This window comes from Monodon monoceros, unplaced genomic scaffold, assembly GCF_005190385.1.
Source record: "Monodon monoceros isolate NGI ecotype Baffin Bay Population unplaced genomic scaffold, NGI_Narwhal_1 Super_Scaffold_21, whole genome shotgun sequence".
Classification (NCBI taxonomy): Eukaryota; Metazoa; Chordata; class Mammalia; order Artiodactyla; family Monodontidae; genus Monodon; species Monodon monoceros.
Genome location: NW_021703778.1, coordinates 87,514,398 through 87,532,605, shown reverse-complemented (window position 1 = coordinate 87,532,605; position 18,208 = coordinate 87,514,398). Strand labels below are relative to the sequence as shown.

The window sequence follows — 18,208 nt, the reverse complement described above, 5'->3', positions numbered from 1 at the left end:
GTTGCGAGTCCGACTCGCAACCACTGCGCCGCCAGGGAAGCCCCACTTATCTACTTTAAAAAACATTTTTAGGGCTTCCCTGGTGATGCAGTGGTTGCGAGTCCGCCTGCCGATGCAGGGGACACGGGTTCATGCCCCAGTTCGGGAAGATCCCACATGCCGCGGAGCGGCTGCGCCCGTGAGCCATGGCCGCTGAGCCTGTGCTTCTGGAGCCTGTGCTCCGCAACGGGAGAGGCCACAAGAGGCCCACGTACAGCAAAAAATAATAATAATAATAAAATTTTTTTACTTTTGTTGGAGTAATGTTGTGTTAGTTTCAGGTGTACAGCGAAGTGATTCAGTTATACATAAACATATGTTCATTCTTTTTTGGATTCTTTTCTCTTATACTTATCACAGAATATTGAGTAGAGTTCCCTGTGCTATACAGCATGTCCTTGTTGCTTATCAATCTTATACATAGTAGTGTGTGTACGTTCATCCCAAGCTCCTGATTTATCGCTCCCCCCACATTTCCCCTTTGGGAACCAAAAGTTTGTTTTCACTATCTGTAAGACTGTTTCTGTTTTGTAAATAAGTTCATTTGTATCATTTTTAAAAAAAATCAGATTCCACATATGAGTGATATCATATATTTGTCTTTGTCTGATTTACTTCACTTAGTATGATAATCTCTAGGTCCATCCATGTTGCTGCAAATGGCATTATTTCATTCTTTTTTATGGCTGAGTAATATTCCATTGTATATATGTACCACATCTTCTTTATCCAGTCCTCTGTTGATGGACATTTAGGTTGCTTCCATGTCTTGGCTATTGTAAATAGTGCTGCAATGAACATTGGGGTGCATGTATTTTTTTGGATTATGGTTTTCTCCAGATATATACCCAGGAGTGGGGGTACTGGATCATATAGTAGTTCTATTTTTAGTTTTTTAAGGAACCTCCATTCTGTTCTCCATAGTGGTTATACCAATTTATATTCCCACCAACAGTGTAGGAGGGTTCCCTTTTCTCCACACCCTCTCCAGCATTTATTGTTTGTGTTTATAAAACACATGAAATAAAGTTCCTAAATGGCATTCACTTCCAAAAGATACTGCATTCACAAGGATTAAAAACTGGCTCTAGTAGGCAAGACTTTCTCTTAAATCACCTTCAATTGGCCAGGTTCTTCTACAAGTTTTATCTTATACAGAATGTATCTAATTTTAAAGTTTTCAAGATAGTCTGAGTGGCTTAAAATGCAATGTTTTTTGTCCTTTCATATTCCCTGATGGGCATAATTTTCTGAGTTTGATCTTCTGAGCACATATTGAGAGAGGGTGGAGAATAAACATTTTTTCCTCTTCACTTCCACAGTATTTCCCATTCAGCCTAGTACAAAAAAAAAAAAGGAATAATCTTTTAGAAAATCATTTGTTATCTTTGGTTAATGGAATTAAATGAATCATTAATATGTAAAGGGATGGTAAATTTAAAATTCTCACTGTACAACAGAACCATAGGAAATAAGACTAGAAATATGAGTTTGCAACATGTTGTAGAGAATTCTGAACTCTGGGGCCCTTTAAAAAAACGTATTTTGGTAGGTTATGGAGAGCAACAGAAGAGTCTTGAGGCAGAGGAGGGTTAGCAATTATTATTTCTATTAGCATTATTAACTAGACTCTGCAGCTGATTAGATGACGGAGAACGAAGAAGAAAACGGCCAAAGATAATTCAGATTTCAAAACTGAGATACTGGTAGTGCAGTAGAAATAGGGAAGTCAAGAGAAGGAACTGATTTACAAAGAAAGGCACGCTCCGTTTAAGTCGTGTTGAGTTTCAAGGACCCAGTGGTGGGCTCGGAGATGTGGGCTCCCAGAGATTCAGATTTGGGAGTCACCTCTATAGCAGCTATACATGAAGTTATGGGCATGAATAGCTCACTTGGTAAGAAGAGAGTATAGAACTAGAAGAGAGCTGAAGACAGTCCTTGGTGATTATTTACTCAGGAAGAGAAGAAAAGGAAGAGAAACCAGCTGAGGCAGGGGAGTGGTCAGAGGCAAGAGAACTAGGACAGTACTGCACCACAAGAGCCAAAGGAGAGACTCAATAAATCGAGGAGAATGAAGAATAAGTCATTAAATGAGTGTTTAGCAAACTCCATGGCAAGCTTTAAGAAAACAGTTTCTATAGAGTGCTGGGGTAGAGGGTCTGTAACAAGAGCAGAGATTCAGACAGGTTACCTTAAGCAAAGAGGTAACCTCACTTATCCTGAGGATAAACATCCATCCCTCTAAACACATTTGTTGAGGCCCTACTATGGCAAGGTGTTGTGTTAGGTACAGGAATCCAGGAAAAGCCAAAGGACAGTGCTGTGGTTAACATAACAGAGCCACTCTCCACATTTGTTTCTATGTGTAATTCTTGTCTCTACCAACTAATTGACTCTTTCCACCCTACACCTCTGCATTTTTTTGCCTCCTGTTTAAAATTCATCTCTTAGATTCTGTTTCCTTATGATTCTCCATGCCATGACCTTTCTGTCCCAAACTCTACCTCATAGAAATCTTTAAGCTTTTGCTTTGACTGTCAATTTTCTGATTCTCTCTTTTGTTTCCATAGCTAAATTTGCAAGAGGTTCTGGTTTGCCCAGATCATCTTTTTTCATTGAGTTGTTGAACAGCCCATGGAATCAGTCAGAAGCCCACCTGTATTTTAATCACCTGTGGCCCGGGAGAAGACTTGAAGGCCACAAGCTATGTGCAGGCTTGACCTTTAGCATGAACTATGGGAACGACAGCAACTGTGATTAATGTATCGAGTAGGTATTGGGGGTGAATCTCAGTTGTGCGAAGAACAGTGCATAGCCTTTTCTATAACACTGTTTATATTGACTTTGAGTCCCCATTCCTGTGGCTGGAAGGAAATTCAACTTGCAATCTTTGAAGAGAGGCATCCATATTGATTATTGCTGAAAGTTCATTTACTCAATCTGGTTAAGATGTGTATGGAGGACATATTGAAATAGCCTCCCCCTTCCCTCCCCCCAACCCTTCTCTAAATACATAAAAAGGTTGGATAAATTGTGAAAAACAGTTGAAGCTTTAGTTTTCAAGTGGCAGAATAAAAACAGTGATTTTTTTCCTCTTCTCAGAAATTCATCCTTCTTTAACTCAAAACTACAAGGAGAATGAAAAATAGACAAACTTTGTGATGTAACTAGAAACACCTATAAGCCTGGACTACAACCTATGAGTAAGAACTGCCCAATATAGTGAAAGTCAAACAGGAATGTGATAATGGATGCCTAAGGGTGCAGATTTTATACAAAGTGAGAGTGACATAGCTCTCCAAAGAAAGTGACCCAAGACCCACAAGTCCTTATTGTACTGAACAATAAGAACAGGCAAGCAGACTGAAGTAGGGGCTTTTTTTCCACCCATTTGACACAAAGACTTGAGATACAGGGAAGGTGAAGTTGAAAAGGGACAAACAGCTATATTTGTAGAAAGCAGTCTGTTGGTGAGGAATAGTGAAGGACATAGACTCTGCATTGTAAGCAACCCTGAAATGCTAATCATGGGAAACAGCAAGGGCTATAAGAACTCATGCAAATACTATTTCATAAAGAAAATGGCCTTAAATATGGTACTGCCTCCACCCTCTTGCAAGTCTCTTGCAAACAGCTGATTCAGGAAGAACTCACCTCATTCAGTGTTTAAAGAAACAAAAATATAAGTAGCATCCATCAAACAAGAGTGGGGAGAAATGTCCAGAGCAAAGCGCAGAGAACTATGGAGTTAGAGAATATGATAAGGAAATTAAGAGGAATGTGGGCTAGAGTGAGAGACTCTGACATTTGTCTGATAGGAGCTTCAGAAAGACTGCAGAGAATACACGAGAGGTAATATTCCAAGAGAAAATGGCTATATTCGGTTCAGGCAGGCAAGACCCCGGTTTGGGAAGATCAGGTGTCAGGGGTAAGGAACACAGGCAGTGTGGGAAACTAGGGAGTAAAGGTCTAGGGACTCAAGCTAAAGAATTTGGATAGAAAGAGGTGAAGATATAGGTATGGAAAGAGAGCAAAAGAGTCATCAATGAGTATGGAATTTGATAGATGGTGAGGCAAAGCATTTTTAGCCATGTTCCCTTGGCTAGAATAGATCTATGAATGAAACTAAGCTCACAAACAGAGGCAAACACAAAGTTATGACTGGGAATGGAGGGTTAGAAATGAAGAATAAGGAGTTCTGGACACTCAGATTCTCAAGGGGGTGTACAGAAGATGGAGACAGCTCTGGTCTTAGGGTTAGAATTCTTTAGATTCCCTCAATTCTACCACTGACTTGAGTGTCAAAGCAAGTTCTGAGTTCTAGTTTTCCTTTCAAGAGCATGAGACTAACCCATGGACCAATCCTCAGGGATTCTGCCTCAGAATAAATCTTGTCTATATTTAAGTTTTTCATCCTTCAGAGGCCACAATATGCAAATTGAAAAATAGTGTATGTACATTTAACATTTCTTTTCCCCCCATAATAATCTTCCTCACTTTTGTCTGCCCAAGATTTGATCTTTTAAGTCCCATCTTAGATATCCTATATATTTCCCTTGACCACACCCACTAGTCATGCATCAGGGACCCATCTATTATGCTCTCCTAAAACGTACTTATCTCCATTATATTGATACAAATGATCCTCCTACTTTGAGAAGGTTTCATCTCAGTCCCCATTTTTATACTCCTGGATCATAGCTTTTTGTTTTTTGGTTTTTTTTGCGGTACGCGGGCGTCTCACTGTTGTGGCCTCTCCCGCTGTGGAGCACAGGCTCCGGACGCGCAGGCTCAGAGGCCATGGCTCACGGGCCTAGCTGCTCCGCGGCATGTGGGATCTTCCCGGACCGGGGCACGAACCCGTGTCCCCTGCATCAGCAGGCGGACTCTCAACCACTGCGCCACCAGGGAAGCCCAGGATCATAGCTTTTCATCTTTAGCATTTAGGAAAAGGTAAGAATACAGAGAGCTGGTAATGGAATATGCTGGGAACAGTGGATCCTGGCATTGGAAAGTCTAAGGTGGGCAAGGTCACTTCAGGAATTCTGGCAGAAAACTCTGCAGGAAGTAGAGTCCAAACTCCTGGAATCTGGGAAGTCAATGGTGACAGCAAGGTCTTCCACACAGTTAAGTCAGACAAGCCCCACAGGGTCCCTGAGGCTCCAGAAATTCAGTTCTGGTAAAGATGTGACCTGTGAGATGAAACACCAGACTTTCTTTCAGGCCAGCCTCTCCTTGCTGATTCCAGAGCAGAAACAGGCTCTATCCATGGCTGGTGCTCAGATGAGACAGAAAAGGGTGAGTGGAGTGGGTAGGGAAGTACCACCCCTAGACCTGGGCAATGAAGGGCTTTTCCTTTGGCTTATGCTTTAAGGCTCCCACTCTGACCCTTCTCCAACTACGTTCCTCTTTACAAGATACGGAGTCCATGAGACCACAGAGCCCATGCTCTCTCCTACTTTAAATTACATGACATGTATCCAGGACTCTAAAATTCTCTGTCCAAAAGATTCTGAGTTCACCGTTAGAACTTCCATAGCTCCCATAGGCAACTGTGTGCCTAAAGGGCAGTTGTGTGTAGGGGTGTGTGCCTAAAGGGCAGTTGTGTGTAGGGGTGTGTGTACATGTATGGAGCTTGGTTGTGTGGGCTAGGTTTTCCACACACATGCTTATGAGGTATGGGACAGGGTGAGGGGGTTGGGAGGGGAAGAAGAATGGGCCAGGGACTTCTAGTTGTACTTTGCCTTGACCCACAAGTGCTAGTGGAAACCCAGATATGAGCAGTCCATGGGCAGAGCCTCTATCTTACCCACTTCTATGCCCCAGCAAGTATGGTCATTAGAACAGAGTTGGAATTATTCAATGTTTACTTCATCAGACTCTTAGGTATTGAGCTCAAAGCCACTTCTGGTGGCTAGTTTTTGATAATAGTAGCTATAATACAGCATTCTTCAATGCAGGATACTGTCAATATAAAAATTCTTGCTCTGGAGTCAGATATAGCTTCAATCTTTTAAAATTGAGGTAAAACTTATGTAACATAAAATTAACCATTTTATTATTTTTTAACCATTTTAAACTATACAATTCAGTGACATTTAGGTCATTCACAATACTGTGCAACCACCACCTCTATCTAGTTCCAAAATATTTTCATTGCCCTCCCAAAGAAACCCCATACCATTAAGAAGTCACTTCCCACTTCTCCATCCCCCAGCTTCTGGCAACAACTAATATGCTTTCTGTCTCTATGGATTTACCTATTCTGGATATTTCATATAAATGGAATCATATAATATGTGACTTTTTATGTCTGGCTTCTTTCATTTAGCATAATGTTGTTGTAGCAGATATCAGTGCTTCATTCCTTTCTATGGCTGAATAACCTTTCATTTTATGGATATGCCACATTTTATCCATTCATTAACTGATGGAATTTGGGTTGTTTCCATCTGTGGCTACTGCAAATAGTGCTGCTATTAATATTTGCATACAAGTTTTTGTTTGAATATCTGTTTTCAACTCTTTTGGGTATATACCTAGGAGGAGAGTTGTTGGATTATATGGTAATTCTCTGGTTAACTTTCAGAGGAACTGACAAGCTGTTTTCCACAGCAGCTGCACCATCTTACACTTTCAACAGCAATATACGAGGGTTCCAATTTCTCCATATCCCCACCAATATTTGTTATTTTCCATGAAAAAATATAACAATCTTAGTGGGTATGAAGTGGGATATCACTGTAGTTCTTATTTGCATTTTCCTAATGATGTTGAGCATCTTTTCATGTGCTTGTTGGCCATCTGTCTATCTTCTTTGAGAAATGTCTGTTCAAGTCCTTTGCTAATCTGTAAATTGAGCATCTTTTTGTTGTTGATTTGTAAGAGTTCTTTATATATTCTGGATTCTAGACCCTTAGGTATATATATTTGCAAATATTGCCCCCCACTCCCACTATTCTGTGAATTGCCTTTTCACTATCTTGTGAAAAGAAAACTAAAATCAGTTTCTTTTTTTGTGATGTCTTTATCTGGTGTTAATATCAGGATAATGCTACCCTCATAGAAAGAGTTAGGAAATGTTCCCTTCTATTCTATTTTCTGGAAGAGTCTGGAAAGGAGTGATGTTAATTCTTCTTTAAATGTTTGGTAGAATTCACCAGTGAAGTTATCTGGTCCTGGGCTTTTCTTTGTTGGGAGGTTTTAAATGATTGATTCAATCTCTTGTTATAGGTCTGTTCAGATTTTCAATTTTTCCTTGGGTCAGTTTTGGTAATTTCTGTGTTTTTCTATTTTATCTAGGTTATCCAATTTATTGGCATACAGCTTTTCATAGTATTCTCTTATAATTCTTTTCTATTTCTGTACAGTCTGTGGTAATGTCCCTACTTTCATTTCTTTTTTATTTTATTTATTTTATTTTTGGCTGTGTTGGGTCTTCGTTGCTGTGCATGGGCTTTCTCTAGTTGTGGCGAGCGGGGGCTACTCTTCGTTGCGGTGCGCGGGCTTCTCATTGTGGTGGCTTCTCTTGTTGCAGAGCACAGGCTCTAGGCGCGCAGGCTTTAGTAGTTGTGGCTCATGGGCTCTAGAGCACAGGCTCAGTAGTTGTGGCACACAGGCTTAGTTGCTCCGTGGCATGTGGGATCTTCCCGGACCAGGGCTTGAACCCGTGTCCTCTGCATTGGCAGGTGGATTCTTAACCACTGCACCACCATGGAAGTCCCCCTACTTTCATTTCTGATTTAGGTAATTTCAGTCTGTCCTCTCCTCTCCTCTCTTTCTCTCCTCTCCCCTCCTCTGCCCCCTTTCATCTCTCTCTCTCCACCCCCCCCATCCCTCCCTCTCTCTCTCTGTCTCTGTCATCAGTCCTGTTAAAGGTTTATCAATTTTGTGGATGTTTTTCAAAGACTGAACTTTTGGTTTCATTACTTTTCTCTATTGTTTTTCTATTCTTTTTCATTTATCTCCACTCTTATCTTTATGTCCTCTTTTGCTAGCTTTGTGTTTAGTTTGCTTTTCTAAATTCTTTAAGGAGGAAAGTTAGGTTGATTTGTGATCTTCCTTCTTTTTTTAATGTAGATGTTTATCAGTAAAAATTTCTCTGTTAACACTGCTTTCACCACATTCCATAAGATTTTGTATTTTGTGTTTTTGTTTTCATTCATCTCTAAGTATTTTCTAATTTCACTTGTAATTTCTTCTTTGACTCATTGTTTAATAGTTGTTCCTTATTTCCACATTTGTTAAATTCCAGGTTTCCTTCTCTTATTAATTTATAATATCATTTCATTGTAGTCAGAGAAGATAGTTTGTATGATTTTAATCTTCTATGACTTATTTTGTGTCCTAACATATGGTCTATGCTGGAGAATGTTCTCTGTGCACTTGGTAAAAATATGTGTTCTGCTATTGTTGGGTAGAATGTTCTATATATGTCTGTTGGGTCTAGTTGGTTTATAGTGTTGCTCAAGTCCTCTATTTCCTTACTGATAGATACTCTGTCTAGTTGTTCTATTCATTATTGAAAGCTTAGTATTGGAGCCTACAACTATGAATGTAGAACTACCTATTTCTAACTTCAATTCTGTCAGTTTTTGCTTCACATACTTTGGTGCTCTATTGTTAAGTGTGTATATGTTTATAATTGTTATCTCTTCTTGATAGATTGACCCTTTTATCAATATATAATGTCCTTATTTTCTCTTGTAACAATTTTTGTCTTAAGTCAATTTTTGTTTAATATTGGTGTAGCCACTCCATCTCTCTTTTGGTAATTATTTGTACGAAATATCTTTCCCATCCTTTCACTTTTAACCTATTTATTCTGGGCTTCCTTGGTGGAGCAGTGGTTAAGAATCCTCCTGCCAATGCAGGGGACATGGGTTTGAACCCTGGTCTGGGAAGATCCCACATGCCGCAGATCAGCAAAGCCCGTGCAACACAACTACTGAGCCTGCACTCTAGAACCTGTGAGCTACAACTACTGAAGCCCACGCGCCTAGAGCCTGTGCCCCACAACAAGAGAAACCACCGCAATGAGAAACCCACGTACCGCAATGAAGAGTAGCCCTTGCTCACCGCAACTAGAGAAAGGCACACACAGCAACAGAGAACCAAAAGCAGCCATAAATAAATAAAGAAAGAAAGAACTATTAAAAAAAGTGAATCTCCTGTAGACAGCATATAGTTAGATCATGTTCTTTTTATCCATTTTCTCAATCTCTGCCTTTGAATCACAGGTTAATCCATTTTCATGTAAAGTAATTACTGATAAGGAAAGACTCACTTATGCCATTTTTCTATTTATTTTCTACATGTAATATCTTTTTTGTTTCTAAATTCTGTTACTGCATTCAAATAAATTTGTTCTTAGTGTCCCATTTTGATTCCCTTTCCTTTTCTTTTTCTATATATTGTTTTTATATATTGTCTAGTATTTTTCTTTATTGGTTACTCAGGGGATTAAAATTAGTATTTGAATTTTCTAACAAGCAAGCTAGAAATTCAATTCACATTAATCAAGTGTGAATTAATACCAACTTAGTTTCAATAATACACAAAAACTCTGTTACTTCCCAGCTCCACTTCCCCCTTTATGTTGTCATTGTCACCAATTACATCTTTATACATTGTATGCCCATTAATGTATGCTTATAATTATTGTTTTATGAATTTAAAAAATGATAAAGCAGTTAAAAACTAGAAACTGCATGGGCTTCCCTGGTGGTGCAGTGGTTTTGAGTCCATCTGCTGATGCAGGGGACACGGGTTCGTGCCCTGGTCTGGGAAGATCCCACATGCCGCGGAGCAGCTGGGCCCGTAAGCCATGGCCGCTGAGCCTGCACGTCCGGAGCCTGTGCTCCGCAACAGGAGAGGCCACAGCAGTGAGAGGCCCGCGGTAGACATATATACATGTAGGGGTTTAAAAACCAGAAACTGCAACAATTTTGTCTTTTATATTTACCTATGTTTACCTTTACCATTGTTCTTTATTTCTTCATGTCTTCAAGTTACTTTCTAGTGTCCTTTCATTTTAGCCTGAAGGACTCCCTTTAACGTTTCTTGTAGAGCAGGTCTACTAGTGATTACCTCCATCAGTTTTTATCTCCTCTTTCATTTTTGAAGGTTAGTTTTGATGAATATAGAATTCTTAGTTAACATTTTTTCCCTACATTTTAAATATATCATCCCACTGTCTTCTGGCTTCCATGTTTTTGAAGGAGAAATCAGCAGTAAATCTTATTGAGGCTCTCTTGTACATGATGAACTGCTGCTTTTTTTTTTTTTCTGCTTTCATGATTCTCTTTGTCTTTGTCATTTGACAGTTTGACTATACTGTGTCTTGGCATGACCTCTTTGAATTTATCCTGCTTGGAGTTTGTTGAGTTCCTTGGATGTTTATAGATTCATGTCTTTCATCATATTTGGGAACTTTTCAGCCATTATTTCTTCAAATATGGTTTCTGCACATTTCTCCCTCTCCTCTCTTTCTGGGACTTCCATTATGCATATGTTGGTATGCCTGATAGTGTCCCAAAGTCTCTTAGGCTCTGTTCATTTTGGTCATTCTTTTCTCTTTCTGCTCTTCAGTGAATTTTTAATTTCAGTTATTGTACTTTTCATTTCCAAATTTTCTATTTGGTTCCTTTTCATTATTTCTATCTCTTTATTGATAGTCTCTATGTGATGAGACATTGTTCTCCTGGCTTCCTGTAGTTCTTTGTCCATGGTTCCTTTAGCTGTTTAACCATATTTAAGATAGTTGATTTAAAGTCTTTGTCTAGTAAGTCCAAATCCTGGGTTTCCTTAGGGAAATTTTCTATCAATTTTTCTTCCCCTGTGAATGGGTCATACTTTCTTGTTTTTTTGCATGGCTTTTTTGTTTAAAACTGGATATTTTGAATATTATAATGCGGCAACTCTGGAAATGAAATTCTCCCTGTTTTTCTTTTTCCTGCTTATTTTGGGTTGCTGTTTTTCACCTAGTGACTTTTCTAAACTATTTTTTTACAGTTTGCTATCTCTGTCATGTGTGGCCACTGAAACTTATGTTCCATTAACTTAGTGGTCAGCTAGTGTTCTGACAAAATTTGGCTCAAATGCTTGGAGCCAAGAAGAGAAAAAAATAAAATAAAATTTAATCTTCCAGTCTTTACCAATTGGCTCTGTGTTGGGCACTCCTTCAACATTTAGCCAGGCCACTTACAACTCTGTCTTAGCCTTTACTTCTCACTCATGTGGAGCCTGACGGTCAGCCAGAGGTGAAAGCTTAGTGTCTTCTCAGGCATTTTCTGTACACATATCCAGACCTGGGCATGCACTTGGGCTTCTTGACTCCCCAGTATACACTGGAGCTTTTAAAAGCTCTTATGCCCCACACATCTTATTTTCTAATTTCCTTCCAAGGCTTTTTGGGCTTGTCCTATTATCCCTTCCCACAGGCTGCTGTATCCAATCCTTTTGCCTTTAAGTACATTCAGCAAAAGCCTCCCAGGAGCTGCCCCAGCCCTGGGAACTCTCTGGGTTGGACAAAACAAAGGCAAGCCCTTGTTCTGACCCTTGAGGGAGCCACCAAAGTGGAAAATACTACCACAATTCTTTGAGAATAAAGTACATATTTCCTCTGGCACTAGCAAACTGCACCAAGAGTGCAACTGCCATCTTCATGGCTGCCACCAATTTGGAGAGTGAGGGATGGTAAGTGAATGAAAACACTACAGTACATTCTTACTACAATGTGGCAGCTTCTTTCTTCCTTTAGTTTTCCCCTAGTTGTTATATATATATATTTTTTTTTTTACTAGGTCCTGGAGTTCTGCAAAGGTTGATTCTGACAGTTTTTGCAAGTTTATTAGTTGTTTTTTTGGAGTTCTCCCTTGACTTCCTCCTCTGCCATATTTAGTGAAGTCAGTACTGAACTGAAAATTTTAATCTACTGCATTTTGTACTTAAATTTAAAACTCAGAGCTTAAGCATATTTAGTACAAGTGAGGAAATAAAATGAATCAGGCAGCTGCTAAAGGCCCAGTTCAATGTTCTTCTGTAGAAAAGTGTGCAATGGTTACTATTAATCAATAGGAAGGGTTGGGCTTCCCTGGTGGCACCGTGGTTGAGAGTCTGCCTGCCGATGCAGGGGATGTGGGTTCGTGCCCCGGTCCGGGAAGATCCCACGTGCCGCAGAGCAGCTGGGCCCGTGAGCCATGGCCGCTGAGCCTGCGCGTCTGGAGCCTGTGCTCCGCAACGGAAGAGACCACAACAGTGAGAGGCCTGTGTACCACAAAAAAAAAAAAAAAAAAAAAAAAAGAGGAAGGGTTGGGATCCTTTTTCAGTTTAATGCTTTGCCTGACCTATCAAAGCTACTCTTGTTTTATTGACTCATGTTCTTAAAGTCTATCTGAAGCCTCTGCTAGCTCTGCAAATTGAAATCCCCAAAGTGTTCAGAACTACAAAGAAGGTATTTTCTTCCTGAGTTCTCTTCTCAAAATGAGGGGTGGGAAGTACTAAGTAATGATAGTGCCTGCTTGGTCCACTGAGTTTGGACTTGGACACCTGAGTCTAGGTAGAGTGAGAGCATATTTGTTGGCTCCAGAGATCAGCTTGAGGGTAAAAAAGACTGGCTTATTTAAATCACTCAGAATCTGGGTCCTAATTGGCCAGAAAAGAATCTTTCCTGCCCTTCTCTCTTCTTCCCCTTTTACTTTTTCTGTGTGTTTTTTTCCCCACAACTTGCCCTTGATTTGTGGCCCTTAGCCTTATACAAAGACAGAGAGGTGGTCATGTAAGTGGTATAGTTAGAGTATAGCCAGGAATGCAGCATCTAAAAGAGTACTAAAGTGGGATTTCCCTGGCAGTCTAGTGGTTAAGACTCCACGCTGCCACTGCAGGGGGAGTGGGTTCGATCCCTGGTCGGGGAACTGAGATTCTTCTACATGCTGCGTGGCATGGCCAAAAAAAATTTTTTTTCTATTATTGTACCTTTATTTTATTTTTTTCTTTTTCTTTTTTTAACATCTTTATTGGAGTATAATTGCTTTACAATGTTGGGTTATTTTCTGCTGTATAACAAAGTGAATCAGCTATATGTATACATATATCCCCATATCCCGTCCCTCTTGCGTCTCCCTCCCACCCTCCCTATCCCACCCCTCTAGGTGGTCACAAAGCACCGAGCTGATCTCCCTGTGCTATGCGGCTGCTTCCCACTAGCTATCTATTTTACATTTGGTAGTGTATATATGACCATGCCACTCCCTCACTTCTTCCAAGCTTACCCTTCCCCCTCCCCGTGTCCTCAAGTCCATTCTCTACTTCTGCGTCTTCATTCCTGCCCTGCTCCTAGGTTCATCAGAACCATCTTTTTTCCTTTTTTTTAGATTCCATATATATGTGTTAGCATACGGTATTTGTTTTTCTCTTTCTGACTTACTTCACTCTGTATGACAGACTCTAGGTCCATCCACCTCACCACAAATAACTCAATTTTGTTTCTTTTTATGGCTGAGTAATACTCCATTGTATATAGGTGCCACATCTTCTTTATCCATTCACCTGTAGATGGACACTTAGGTTGCTTCCATGTCCCGGCTATTGTAAATAGAGCTGCAGTGAACATTGTGGTACATGTCTCTTTTTGAATTATGGTTTTCTCAGGGTATATGCCCAGGAGTGGGATTGCTGGGTCATGTGGTAGTTCTATTTTTAGTTTTTTAAGGAACCTCCATACTGTTCTCCATAGCAGCTGTATCAATTTACATTCCCACCAACAGTGCAAGAGGGTTCCCTTTTCTCCACACCCTCTCCAGCATTTATTGTTTGGTTTTTTTAACATCTTTATTGGGGTATAATTGCTTTACAATGGTGTGTTAGTTTCTGCTTTATAACAAAGTGAATCAGTTATACATATACATATGTTCCCATTTCTCTTCCCTCTTGAGTCTCCCTCCCTCCCACCCTCCCTATCCCACCCCTCCAGGCGGTCACAAAGCACCGAGCCGATATCCCTGTGCCATGCGGCTGCTTCCCACTAGCTATCTACCTTACGTTTGTTAGTGTATATATGTCCATGCCTCGCTCTCACCCTGTCACAGCTCACCCTTCCCTCTCCCCATATCCTCAAGTCTGTTCTCCTGTAGGTCTGTGTCTTTATTCCTGTCTTACCCCTAGGTTCTTCATGACATTTTTTTTCTTAAATTCCATATATATGTGTTAGCATACGGTACTTGTCTTTCTCTTTCTGACTTACTTCACTCTGTATGACAGACTCTAGGTCTATCCACCTCATTACAAATGGCTCAATTTCGTTTCTTTTTATGGCTGAGTAATATTCCATTGTATATATGTGCCACATCTTCTTTATCCATTCATCCGATAATGGACACTTAGGTTGTTTCCATCTCCAGGCTATTGTAAATAGAGCTGCAATGAACATTTTGGTACATGACTCTTTTTGAATTTTGGTTTTCTCAGGGTATACGCCCAGTAGTGGGATTGCTGGGTCATACGGTAGTTCTATTTGTAGTTTTTTAAGGAACCTCCATACTGTTCTCCATAGTGGCTGAACCAATTCACATTCTCACCAGCAGTGCAAGAGTGTTCCCTTTTCTCCACACCCTCTCCAGCATTTATTGTTTCTAGATTTTTTGATGATGGCCATTCTGACTGGTGTGAGATGATATCTCATTGTAGTTTTGATTTGCATTTCTCTAATGATTAATGATGTTGAGCATTCTTTCATGTGTTTGTTGGCATTCTGTATATCTTCTTTGGAGAAATGTCTATTTAGGTCTTCTGCCCATTTTTGGATTGGGTTGTTTGTTTTTTTGTTATTGAGCTGCATGTGCTGCTTGTAAATTTTGGAGATTAATCCTTTGTCAGTTGCTTCATTTGCAAATATTTTCTCCCATTCTGAGGGTTGTCTTTTGGTCTTGTTTATGGTTTCCTTTGCTGTGCAAAAGCTTTGAAGTTTCATTAGGTCCCATTTGTTTATTTTTGTTTTTATTTCCATTACTCTAGGAGGTGGGTCAGAAAGGATCTTGCTGTGATTTATGTCATAGAGTGTTCTGCCTATGTTTTCCTCTAAGAGTTTGATAGTTTCTGGCCTTACATTTAGGTCTTTAATCCATTTTGAGCTTATTTTTGTGTATGGTGTTAGGGAGTCATCGAATCTCATACTTTTACATGTACCTGTCCAGTTCTCCACTGTACATTCCTGCCACCTTTATCAAAGATAAGGTGTCCATATGTGCATGGGTTTATCTCTGGGCTTTCTATCCTGTTCCATTGATCTATCTTTCTGTTTTTGTGCCAGTACCATACTGTCCTGGTTACTGTAGCTTTGTAGTATAGTCTGAAGTCAGGGAGCCTGATTCCTCCAGCTCCGTTTTTCGTTCTCAAGATTGCTTTGGCTATTCGGGGTCTTTTGTGTTTCCATACAAATTGTGAAATTTTTTGTTCTAGTTCTGTGAAAAATGCCAGTGGTAGTTTGATAGGGATTGCATTGAATCTGTAGATTGCTTTGGGTAGTAGAGTCATTTTCACAATATTGATTCTTCCAATCCAAGAACATGGTATATCTCTCCATCTATTTGTATCATCTTTAATTTCTTTCAACAGTGTCTTATAATTTTATGCATATAGGTCTTTTGTCTCCTTAAAAAATAAAAATAAGAGTACTAAAGCTTGAAATTCTGTGATTTAAAATGTATTACTTTGAAGTACCAGTTCAAGATGGCAGGCTGCACATACTGTCCACCTTCTCAAAAATCCCATACAAATTTCATAAAGTATATATATAACAAAGAATAAATCCACAACTGTGCTAGAACATAGTGAATTGCTAGGAGTGGACCAAGAACACTGGGGAATGTTTGCATGATATAAAGAAAATGGGATTTAGTGGTATAGAAACCAAACTGATAAAAAATCTGTAGCACAGCTCTAGAGAAGGAGAGACTGTTGAAGTGTTAGATCCTGACAAAACACTTTATTAACTTTAAGTTCAAAGACAGCTGTGCTTACAGTAGAATAAGGCTAAAGAAAGTTCAATTGAGTATTAATTGAGAGGTTGGCAGAGATGGACCAGTTCTTGGCTCTGTGTAAACCAGCTCTGTGTTAGCGCCAGGTACAGCTGGCAAGAGCCTCTCCCTGAACAATGCAGGAATATGCTCTCAGTGTAGGAGCGAAAGCTGGAGAGAGAACAGGACAGTGTTCCTGGTAACTTCAAATTCTTACAACAGACATGGGACCTTCACACACTGAAGGGATGTTTATCTGTTGGCACATTCCATCTGATTCATTTAAATCTACCATTGCACTAACTTCTTATATGCCAAAGAGACCCACAGAACTGCAATGTAAATAGCTCTAGGCTTTCATTTATAAAATGGATATTTAAGAATCATCAGAAATTTTGAGTAATACCCACAATATGAAAGAGAAATCTCAAGCTCACCAGCAGAACAAATAACCAGAACAAAGAAACAAGAGTTACTACCGGAAACAAAAGAGAACTAAAAAAAATTTTAATCTACATCTCAATAGAGATTAAAGAGAACAACTTCATCCTGGAATATTTGAGAAAGGAATAACTAAACAACAAGAAAGCAGTCTTGGAAGTTAAAAACATGATTGCCTTCTAGCCAAAAATAGCTCTGAGAAAGGATTGAATATCAGAATGAATGCAGCCAAAACTGAATTAGTGGATTAGAATATCAAATTTAAGAATGCTTCTAGAATGTAAATGGGCGGCGGAGGGAAAGAGAGCAAGACGCTTTAAAGAAAAATTATGAGACAAAGATGTTAGATGTAGTAGATTTAATGTCCATCTAATATGAAGTCTAAAAGAAGAAAACAGAAGATAAAAAGGAAGAAATAACCAATAAAGTTAAATAAAAATTATCTGAGCTAAATAATGTTTTTATTGTTTAGGCTAAAAAGATCACTTAATACTGAGAAATATTGAAAAGAGAAATAAACTTAGGGCCATCCTGCTAAAAATTTGTGAATTTCCAAATAAAGAGAAAATCCTACAAGTTTCTAGAGGGAAATAAACTCATTCCTAAAGGAAGTGAGAATCAAATTGGCACTGGATTTCTCATCCGTAACACTAAATGCAAATAATGGAAAATGTCTATAAAGTACTGAGAGGGAAAGGTTTGGAACTGAAAGTTCTAAACCTACACAAGCTATCATTCAAATGCTAGGACAAAATAGGGTTACTACTACTGGAAGTGAAATTATTCCAATGGAATATACTCCCTATTCAGACTTTCTTTAAAAATTACTTGAAGATATACATTTTAAGTTCCATTTCTGGCAAAACTGTGAACCACTTATCCTGGAAAACCTACCACTACAGAACATCTAGAAATGCCAGTTAAGCTGTAACAAACATCCTCTGTAATGCATACTTGAGTGTAAAAGAAAGTAAAGAGAAACTCCAAAGAATATAGATTAGAAAGCAGTGAGATGGGCTAGAGTTACTGAGAGCGGTATCTGCACTGAGACCTTTTGTGTATCTCAGGAAAACCCAGATTTAACAATCTTTAGACCCATATCAAGTATGTAGTTGGACCTGAGAACCTTGAATAAAGGTAAAACATTTGAAGAGCTACATCCTCAGTGAAGAAGTAACAAAGAGAAAAAAAAAAAAACTTAACTATCTTGATCTGGGGTCTGAGTGATAAACAAGAGTGTCCCTAGAGAATTTTTAACCACAAGCTCGCCCTCATACAGGGTTAGGCTTAAAATTTACAATCCCTTTATGATCTAGAGATTTGAAACCAATAATACTAACATAAAATAGTGGAGGTTGGTAGTAATCTGGATCTCCAAGCAGAAATAAACACAGATATTCTCTGTAGGGACTCACCTTTAATCTAGGCAAAGTATAAAATAGAAGAGATTTATAAACCAAATTACACTAAAATTAAGAACTTCTGTTCATGGGAAGACACTATAATAGGGGTGAAAAGACAAGCCATATATTGAGAGGTGGGAGAAGATATTTACAACACAACCAAAATAGAACTAGTATCTGGAATATATAGAGAACTACTCTGAATCAATAAGAGGACAAACAACTCATTAGAAAAAAATGAACAAAAGACTTAAATGGACACTTCTTCTCTTAACAAAAGAGGATCCACAAATACATGAAAAAATGTTCAAC

At 39.1% G+C, this 18,208-nt stretch overlaps 1 protein-coding gene across 5 annotated transcripts in view; it reads left to right on the top strand.

Annotated features, from left to right (window-relative positions):
- The window catches only part of TRIM69 (tripartite motif containing 69), a 38,451-nt gene that overhangs the window by 1,249 nt on the left and 18,994 nt on the right, over positions 1-18,208 (top strand). The gene's annotated exons all lie outside the window — the stretch shown is intronic.